The sequence below is a fragment of the Cherax quadricarinatus genome, chromosome 20 (genome assembly GCF_038502225.1).
Source record: "Cherax quadricarinatus isolate ZL_2023a chromosome 20, ASM3850222v1, whole genome shotgun sequence".
NCBI lineage: Eukaryota > Metazoa > Arthropoda > Malacostraca > Decapoda > Parastacidae > Cherax > Cherax quadricarinatus.
Window position 1 is genome coordinate 37,213,572 of NC_091311.1, and position 10,000 is coordinate 37,223,571.

Below are 10,000 nucleotides of genomic sequence, written 5' to 3' on the forward strand. Positions count from 1 at the left end.
CAGTAGCCAGAAAGTACTGGCCAGTGGGCCATTACTGTCATCACTGGTCGAGCAGTAGCCAGAAAGTACTGGCCAGTGGGCCATTACTGTCATCACTGGTTTAGCAGTAGCCAGAAAGTACTGGCCAGTGGATCATTGCTGCCATCACTGGTAAACTCATTGAGCAAGTAACCTCATAAATGATACACACATTTTAATACTATCACCTGCTGTTACGTGGTCGACAATGGATATTAGGGAAATGTTCATATTTTCACCTGAATTCTAGTCCATGGGAATTCACAATCATTTCTGTAGGGAAGAGGAACGTACTGCAAGTCAAACATTTATTGAGACTAGTTTTGCCCTGTGTAGAGCTTTATCAAGCCATTTTTCAAGTAATAAGTTATTTCTCGTGTCTAATAGTTGGAAGCCTTGTCCCACTACAAGGCTATTCTGCAACATGTATTTTCCTTACAGTATCGTCAACAGCTTGTATTCGAAAGCAAGATTACTTGTATCGTTGTCCTTAACAATGGCATCAGTTTAATAGCTTATAGCTTAGCCAGGAGCCTGCTCCTGGCTAAGCTATAAACACTTGGAATCTCTTGGCTACTTTCAACACTTTGGAGATCACCTTGCAAGTCGAACTCTCAGGGTAGCTTTTAGAGTAGGAGAGTGTATGTGCGTCATTCATCTTAAGGTAGCCGAGTCCATGGTGCACTAGCCGAGTCCGTGGTGCACTAGCCGAGTCTGTGGTGCACTAGCCGAGTCTGTGGTGCACTAGCCGAGTCCGTGGTGCACTAGCCGAGTCTGTGGTGCACTAGCCGAGTCTGTGGTGCACTAGCCGAGTCCGTGGTGCACTAGCCAGGTCCGTGGTACACTAGCCGAGTCTGTGGTGCACTAGCCGAGTCTGTGGTGCACTAGCCGAGTCCGTGGTGCACTAGCCGAGTCCGTGGTGCACTAGCCGAGTCCGTGGTGCACTAGCCGAGTCTGTGGTGCGCTAGCCGAGTCTGTGGTGCTCTAGCCGAGTCTGTGGTGCGCTAGCCGAGTCTGTGGTGCACTAGCCGAGTCTGTGGTGCACTAGCCGAGTCTGTGGTGCACTAATCGAGTCTTGTGCACTAGCCGAGTCTGTGGTGCACTAGCCGAGTCTGTGGTGCACTAGCCGAGTCTGTGGTGCACTAGCCGAGTCTGTGGTGCACTAGCCGAGTCTGTGGCGCACTAGCCGAGTCTGTGGCGCACTAGCCGAGTCTGTGGTGCACTAGCCGAGTCTGTGGTGCGCTAGCCGAGTCTGTGGTGCGCTAGCCGAGTCTGTGGTGCGCTAGCCGAGTTTGTGGTGCACTAGCCGAGTCTGTGGTGCACTAGCCGAGTCTGTGGTGCACTAGCCGAGTCTGTGTTGCACTAGCCGAGTCTGTGGTGCACTAGCCGAGTCTGTGGTGCACTAGCCGAGTCCGTGGTGCACTAGCCGAGTCCGTGGTGCACTAGCCGATTCTGTGGTGCACTAGCCGAGTCTGTGGTGCACTAGCCGAGTCTGTGGTGCACTAGCCGAGTCTGTGGTGCACTAGCCGAGTCTGTGGTGCACTAGCCGAGTCTGTGGTGCACTAGCCGAGTCTGTGGTGCACTAGCCGAGTCCGTGGTGCACTAGCCGAGTCCGTGGTGCACTAGCCGAGTCTGTGGTGCACTAGCCGAGTCCGTGGTGCACTAGCCGAGTCTGTGGTGCACTAGCCGAGTCCGTGGTGCACTAGCCGAGTCTGTGGTGCACTAGCCGAGTCTGTGGTGCACTAGCCGAGTCTGTGGTGCACTAGCCGAGTCTGTGGTGCACTAGCCTAGTCCGTGGTGCACTAGCCGAGTCTGTGGTGCACTAGCCGAGTCTGTGGTGCACTAGCCGAGTCTGTGGTGCACTAGCCGAGTCTGTGGTGCACTAGCCGAGTCTGTGTTGCACTAGCCGAGTCTGTGTTGCACTAGCCGAGTCTGTGGTGCACTAGCCGAGTCTGTGTTGCACTAGCCGAGTCTGTGGTGCACTAGCCGAGTCTGTGGTGCACTAGCCGAGTCTGTGGTGCACTAGCCGAGTCTGTGTTGCACTAGCCGAGTCTGTGGTGCACTAGCCGAGTCTGTGGTGCACTAGCCGAGTCTGTGGTGCACTAGCCGAGTCTGTGGTGCACTAGCCGAGTCTGTGTTGCACTAGCCGAGTCTGTGTTGCACTAGCCGAGTCTGTGTTGCACTAGCCGAGTCTGTGGTGCACTAGCCGAGTCTGTGGTGCACTAGCCGAGTCTGTGGTGCACTAGCCGAGTCTGTGGTGCACTAGCCGAGTCTGTGGTGCACTAGCCGAGTCTGTGGTGCACTAGCCGAGTCTGTGGTGCACTAGCCGAGTCTGTGGTGCACTAGCCGAGTCTGTGGTGCACTAGCCGAGTCTGTGGTGCACTAGCCGAGTCTGTGGTGCACTAGCCGAGTCCGTGGTGCACTAGCCGAGTCTGTGGTGCACTAGCCGAGTCTGTGGTGCACTAGCCGAGTCCGTGGTGCACTAGCCGAGTCCGTGGTGCACTAGCCGAGTCTGTGGTGCACTAGCCGAGTCTGTGGTGCACTAGCCGAGTCCGTGGTGCACTAGCCGAGTCTGTGGTGCACTAGCCGAGTCTGTGGTGCACTAGCCGAGTCCGTGGTGCACTAGCCGAGTCCGTGGTGCACTAGCCGAGTCTGTGGTGCACTAGCCGAGTCTGTGGTGCACTAGCCGAGTCTGTGGTGCACTAGCCGAGTCTGTGGTGCACTAGCCGAGTCTGTGGTGCACTAGCCGAGTCTGTGGTGCACTAGCCGAGTCTGTGGTGCACTAGCCGAGTCTGTGGTGCACTAGCCGAGTCTGTGGTGCACTAGCCGAGTCCGTGGTGCACTAGCCGAGTCTGTGGTGCACTAGCCGAGTCTGTGGTGCACTAGCCGAGTCCGTGGTGCACTAGCCGAGTCCGTGGTGCACTAGCCGAGTCTGTGGTGCACTAGCCGAGTCTGTGGTGCACTAGCCGAGTCCGTGGTGCACTAGCCGAGTCTGTGGTGCACTAGCCGAGTCTGTGGTGCACTAGCCGAGTCCGTGGTGCACTAGCCGAGTCCGTGGTGCACTAGCCGAGTCTGTGGTGCACTAGCCGAGTCTGTGGTGCACTAGCCGAGTCTGTGGTGCACTAGCCGAGTCTGTGGTGCACTAGCCGAGTCTGTGGTGCACTAGCCGAGTCTGTGGTGCACTAGCCGAGTCTGTGGTGCACTAGCTGAATTTGTTTGTCACTCATTTTTAAAGCATCTCTTCTAAATCACTCATACAGTCAGCGCCACAGGTGAGCGTTGTCGGTCCCTTGCCAAGGAATATCTGCTTCAACGAACCACTAATCGTCATCTATGAATCATGTGTGAACTTCAGCGACTGTGATCTACTTATATACAAGAGGAAAAAAATACTTGTCGACTACCATAAGGCGCATCATTTAACTCAGTGTAGAGCTTTATCGTGACTTGATAGAGCTCTACACTAAATGAAATGTTGTCTCTATAAAATCTTGCTCTACGACCTGCCTTATTCGCTTCTGTCAGCATTACGTCATTTGTATCTAGCTTGCTGCATTATCTGTCTGGGGAAAGAGATGGCAAGTTACATTTGTTAATGGTAATCTCTAGACAACACAACGTATCTACTGGAGTAAATGTGAGAATGAATCCCAGAGATTTATTTCTCAGTAATGAAGTGAACATTCTTGAGGGTAAAATCTGACTTTCATTTGACCCACGAAACTCCCAGCATGATGAACTTTGCAAGACAGGAAGCTGGGAAAATTGCACCATTAATGCACACCTAATATTTACTCGAGAAAAATGGCTTCAAAACTCAGAAGCATATGCTCTCTCGTTCTCACCTTGAGTACACACCACTCTGAGGAAATGACGTGTGTGTGCAGACGCTTAAGATAATTATTAGTAAACGTTACGGTCCTAAGACCTTGTTCGCTCCTGTGATACAAAGGCTGCAAAAAAGTAAGATGTGAAGGTAAAGTGCGTGTGAGTGAATGAAGATCACTCATGTGTACCTTAGGATCATGTACTGTTTCTTGCAACTTTTGTATCTTAAAATGGTATAAAATACCGACAGATTGTTAGGTAAGACACATATGCAACAGTTAGGTATCTTTATTTCGAAACGTTTCGCCTACACAGTAGGCTTCTTCAGTCGAGTACAGAAAAGTTGATAGAAGCAGAAGATACTTGAAGACAATGTAATCAGTCCATCACCCTTAAAGTTTTGAGGTGGTCAGTCCCTCAGTCTGGAGAAGAGCATTGTTCCGTTGTCTGAAACAACGTTTCGAAATAAAGATACCTAACTGTTGCATATGTGTCTTACCTAACAACAACTTTTGTATCATAGAAGTGAACAAGGTCTCAGGACCTAAATGTTTCCAGTAAATGTTTTAAGTGAAGGGAGAACAGGTTAAGTATCAGCACCAGGTTAAGTTTAAGTTAAGTAGTAATAAGGTCACCTGACGGCCGTGCTACGATGTGGTTTTAGTTTAGTTTAATATCTTTTTTATGCAGCCCATACCCATCCTGTGGGTGGTAGTCACCCCATACCCATCCTGTGGGTGGAAGTAGTCACACCATAACCATTCTGTGGGTGGTAGTCACCCCATACCCATCCTGTGGGTGGTAGTCAAAAGATTACAGAGGTACATAATGGGTCCAGGGACTGGACCCCAAAGTTATGATAGCTGAACTAGTTACAAAGGTAATGAACTCCAGGTAGATCTGGTCACAATCATGGCAAGTTACAAAGGTAATGGATCATCCTCACTCCTATACATGGTGTGGACAGGGCGAAACGTGATCTAGAATAATAAGGGCCAAAATTTAGATGTCGTAGCTTCCTGCTTCTTGCGCAATAGTATAAAATACCTGTGATCAGATATGCTTCCAAGCACTGCCGTCTTTTCAGCTCAGGTTCTGTGGAAACTAGTTGTGCCTCGTTCCAGCTCGTCAGGTGGCCTTTGCCATTCCTGTGGGTTATACAGGCATTGCTCAGGTCGTCCCTGCTGCGCGAGTATTTGTGTTCGCTTAATATGTCGACAGATACGTTCAAGTTTTTCTCGTACTTATTGCAGTGTAGACTCCAGCAAAAGATACTAGGGGATAGGTAGAGGGTTCTTCTCTGGCAAAGTTCTTCATGAATGTCTTGGCTGTAGTAGCCACATTGATGTTGAAGATTGAGACACTTACGCAGCATATGGGAATCTTTATTCAGGAAACGTTTCGCCACACAGCGGCTTCATCAGTCCAATACAAAGAGGAAGGCGTAAGGAGAGGAGTATGAGGTAATCAGTCCCTCAGCCTGGAGTCGATGTGTTCAGTCCATCAATCTTGTAGAATGTACAGCATAGGGCCGTAGACGTGGCTTATATACTGTAGTGAGGTGAGGTGAAGCAGGCTGAGGGACTGATTACCTCATACTCCTCCTCTCCTTACGCCTTCCTCTTTGTATTGGACTGATGAAGCCGCTGTGTGGCGAAACGTTTCCTGAATAAAGATTCCCATATGCTGCATAAGTGTCTCAATCTTCAACTTGTCGGTTTTTCAAACCATTCATCACAACTGTCAGACACTGCAGCATCATGGGATCTTGTTACAAAGAATTCTTCAACACTTGTTCAACCTTTGGACGAAGACCTACTTCGACTAGTGGATGGTACCACTAGGACCCCGCCTCCGCCTGCTTCACCTCACCTCACTACAGTATATAAGCCACGTCTACGGCCCTATGCTGTACATTCTACAAGATTGATGGACTGAACACATCGACTCCAGGCTGAGGGACTGATTACCTCATACTCCTCCTCTCCTTACGCCTTCCTCTTTGTATTGGACTGATGAAGCCGCTGTGTGGCGAAACGTTTCCTGAATAAAGATTCCCATATGCTGCATAAGTGTCTCAATCTTCAACTTGTCGGTTTTTCAAACCATTCATCACACATTGATGTTGCTCGTGGCGAGAACCTTGACTGAGTTGTCAGCCACGCCACCACATGGGAGTACTCAGGACTTATTAGTCATCCACACAGTGGGAAAAGAGGGTAGAATAGACAGAAACCTGCATGTACAGTCCTGGTTTTTACCATACACCAATATCTCCAAGGCAACCCATCTCATGCCTTCACCTGGCTTGGATAGACGTCGGTTCTGAAGAGCCTTTTACAACCGAGGAAATCTATGTGGACTTACTGCTATACACATGGGCAGTAATCTCAGTGTTTGCGACCTGGCACAACATGGTGGACAGTCAGACTGCAAATATCACACCACAAGAGGGGCAATCTTTAACAGATTTACTCAAACTGTATCTTCCTCGGTGATATCAGTCATTCTTAGACTAACCTAGAAAGAATGACAGAGAGAGAGAGAGAGAGAGAGAGAGAGAGAGAGAGAGAGAGAGAGAGAGAGAGAGAGAGAGAGAGAGAGAGAGAGAGAGAGAGAGAGAGAGAGGGAGAGGGAGAGAGAGAGAGACAGTATAACCTTGTAAATTTTCAACTTTTCACACCGGTTGCAAAAGAAAAAAAAAGCAGCGTCACTCCTTTAGTCACAAATGTGCTTAAATCTCACTTCCTCAGACGCTGTAATCACGTCCATTACCACGGACACCCACCGTGCCTGCAAAAATTAACACCCAAAAATTACCAGACTTCAACATAAAAAGGAAAAAAAATTACACTCGAAGCCAAAAATAATCGACCTCCTCCACCTTCCTGTAAGATAGAAAAAAGTAGATTGACTTCAAGAACAGAGAATAATAGGATTTTGTAATCAGTCTCTTAGATTAGAAGTGAATTCATGTTTACAAAAGAGGAGAGGAACTTACGTAGACGATTAATATGAAAACGAAAGGAGGAGGAGGGGTAGGAGAAAGAGGAAGATGGGGAGGAGGAGGAGGAGAATAAAAAAATAGGTGAGGAGGTAGCCGAGCGTCTCGGAGAGTGTGCAATTCCTTCACGTTGGTCACTGGTGCGTAGATCCTCCGGCCAAACCTCTTTAATACTGCTTTCTCCGCCTTCCTTCTCTTCCTTCCTTCCTTCTCTTTCTTCCTTTTCTTCCTTCCTTCCTTCTCTTCTTTTCTTCTTTTCCTTCTTGTTTTCTCTTTCCTCCTTCCCTCTGTATTTTGCTTTCTTCCTAAGTATCTCTCTCGCTCTCTTCTTTTCACTTTACCGTCTATGTCGTTTTGTCCTACCTTTATCATTTCATACTTTTCCTCCTCCTTTATTTCACTTCCTGCAAAGCTTCTTTCCCCCTTTCCAGTTATTTCACTATCTCTCTTCCGTTCTTCCTCTGTTTCCTCATTTTCAACATTTTCTCCCTTTCTCTTCCTGTCTTTCCTTCCCTTTCCTTTCATCACTTGCTTCCTCTCTTTCTTCCAGTTCTCCTCTCTCTCTCTCTCTCTCTCTCTCTCTCTCTCTCTCTCTCTCTCTCTCTCTCTCTCTCTTTACCCCTCCCTGTCCTCTTTCCTATCTCCACCTTCTCCCTTTCCTCCCTACTTTTTCCTCCCTTCCTCCATACTTCTCCCTTTCCTCCATTCCTCCCTCCCTCCCTCCTTCCCTCAATTTTTTCCCTCTCCAGTCTCCCCACCAATGTGCTGTTTTAGTTTATTTTCAGTTTTAAGAGACAAGTACCAACCTGGAAGTATGTCAGTAAGTGTGTGTTCTGAGCAAGGTATCCCCGTAAACTCTTAAGTAAGTATGTTCCTCAATCCGTCACATGGTAAACCCACGATATTACCCCTCAAACAGGGAGCATAACGCCTCTACCTGTGATCCGAGAAAGGTATCCCTGCATCTCATAAGCCCAGCCCACTCTACATCAATGCATGGGCACAATCAGCGTCTTCAGCTTCCGCCTGTATCCCCCTTGTCTTTTTCTCTTAATTCAAACGATCTATCTCCAGGGCGGCCGTAAAATTCTTTAACAGCAAATATAAAACTATGTAAGTGTGTAAATGTGTATGCGTGCGCTTATGTGCTTATCTACGTATGTACTCTTTTTCATATGTATGCATGTATATATACACGTATTGTGGGGTTGTTTATGAATGTGTGTGTGTGTATTTGCACCGAAACACCCTAAACTTGTTGGGTATCATTCTTCTTGTGAAATGCATTAGCTTTAAGGATTTGAAACCGGTAAGAAGAGGAATTCTTCATTTCCTGAACAGAAATCAATGTGACATTTTGTTAAAATAGGCAAATTAGCACTGTTGTGATGTCAATGGAAATAAGTCACTCTGACTATTTTGGGTAAGCCTGGGTTCTCTACACATATGCTGCTATGTATGATAATTTTTTTAAGTGTATTTGTGTATACCTGAATAAACTTACTCAACACGCCAGTGCTAAAAGTTAGAAGCTGGCCAGATGAAGCATTCTCCAGTTATTGCTCGGGAACCAACGCTTTCAATCTTTTACTCTGTTAGTATACTGGTAAAATACATACACCAACACAACTTAAACTTATAGGATATCATCCTTCCCGTATGGCGCATCAGTCACTAACGATTTAGGCCGCTCATGAGAGCCATAGTCATGACACTTTATGAGGAGAAAAAACACTCTTTTACAAATAAAGATGACACACTGGCACCTACATACTACAGTAACACCTCTATCCTTCACCTGTGCAGGATACACCAGTGTTGAAAGTTTAAAGCCGATCAGAAGAGGCATTCTCGAGTTCTCACAGGGAAACCATAATCGGGATTAAGATAAGATAAGATTTCGTTCGGATTTTTAATCCCGGAGGGTTAGCCACCCAGGATAACCCAAGAAAGTCAGTGCGTCATCGAGGACTGTCTAACTTATTTCCATTGGGGTCCTTAATCTTGTCCCCCAGGATGCGACCCACACCAGTCGACTAACACCCAGGTACCTATTTGCTGCTAGGTGAACAGGACAATAGGTGTAAGGAAACGTGTCGGAATTTCCACCCGCCGGGAATCGAACCCGGGCCCTCCGTGTGTGAAGCGGGAGCTTTAGCCACCAGACCAGAGAGCGTATGCACAGGCCAATAGTTGCATGAATCTTTTCCTGGTTATTATACACCAGCATTGAAAATCTGAAGTTGATCTGATGCAACATTCTCAATTCATAAGCGAAAACTTTAAGGTAGAAGGAAAAAATAACTTAGATACTATTTGTGTATCCCTCGAAGACTGCCTTCGGGGATACCCAACAAGTCCATTACGACACATGGATCAGGGATCCGTTGGTACATCAATATTAATAACTCTTCAGTCCCCCAACTTGATTCCTGTTTTTTTTGGTGCATCAACATTAATACCTCCTCAGTCCCCCACTTGATTCCCATTTTCTGTTTTTGCATCAATATTAATACCTCCTCAAACCAGGGAACAGGTGGGACTTGAACCCATGGTGAGTCATACAACTCATGATGGTAGCTTTGGGGGGACTTGAGCTAGAGCACGCCACAGACGCGCTGGTGTGGGAATCGTCTGTGAAAACCTGCATTTGTGGTCACAGTGGTGGCCCATGCTAACCTCCCTATGGTGTATAGAAACGTACCTAGTGGATGAATCTTATTAGAGCCAGCTGGCCCAGTAGTTAACGCACTGGCCTGTGAGTTTTACGACTCACTAGCCATGGGTTCAAATCCCATCCGTTCCCTGATTCTTTTTGTAATCGTGTTATTACGATTTCGTGAGTCTTAATACCCAGAGTTACCCATGGATTCCCGTTTTCTGTTGGTTCATCAATAGACAGTCTGGCTTTTGTTCAGGACGCTGTTGTATAGTGAGAGACTGTCAGAGAAACAGAGGAAGAGCGAGAAAGTGAGAGAGGAAGGTTGAGAATGAAAGTGAGAGAGGAAGGCTGAAAATGAAAGTGAGAGACAGAGGAAATGCGAGAAAGTGAAAGACAGAAATTTGAGTTGGAAAAGTGCGAGAAAGTAAGAATGAGAGAGAGATAGAGAGAATTCAACCAACACAACAGCACCTCGTTAAGTTATTATG

At 47.4% G+C, this 10,000-nt stretch overlaps 1 protein-coding gene across 1 annotated transcript in view; it reads right to left on the bottom strand.

The window, feature by feature from the left end:
• Window positions 1-10,000, bottom strand: part of LOC128703823 (uncharacterized) — a 131,912-nt gene that overhangs the window by 28,469 nt on the left and 93,443 nt on the right. The gene's annotated exons all lie outside the window — the stretch shown is intronic.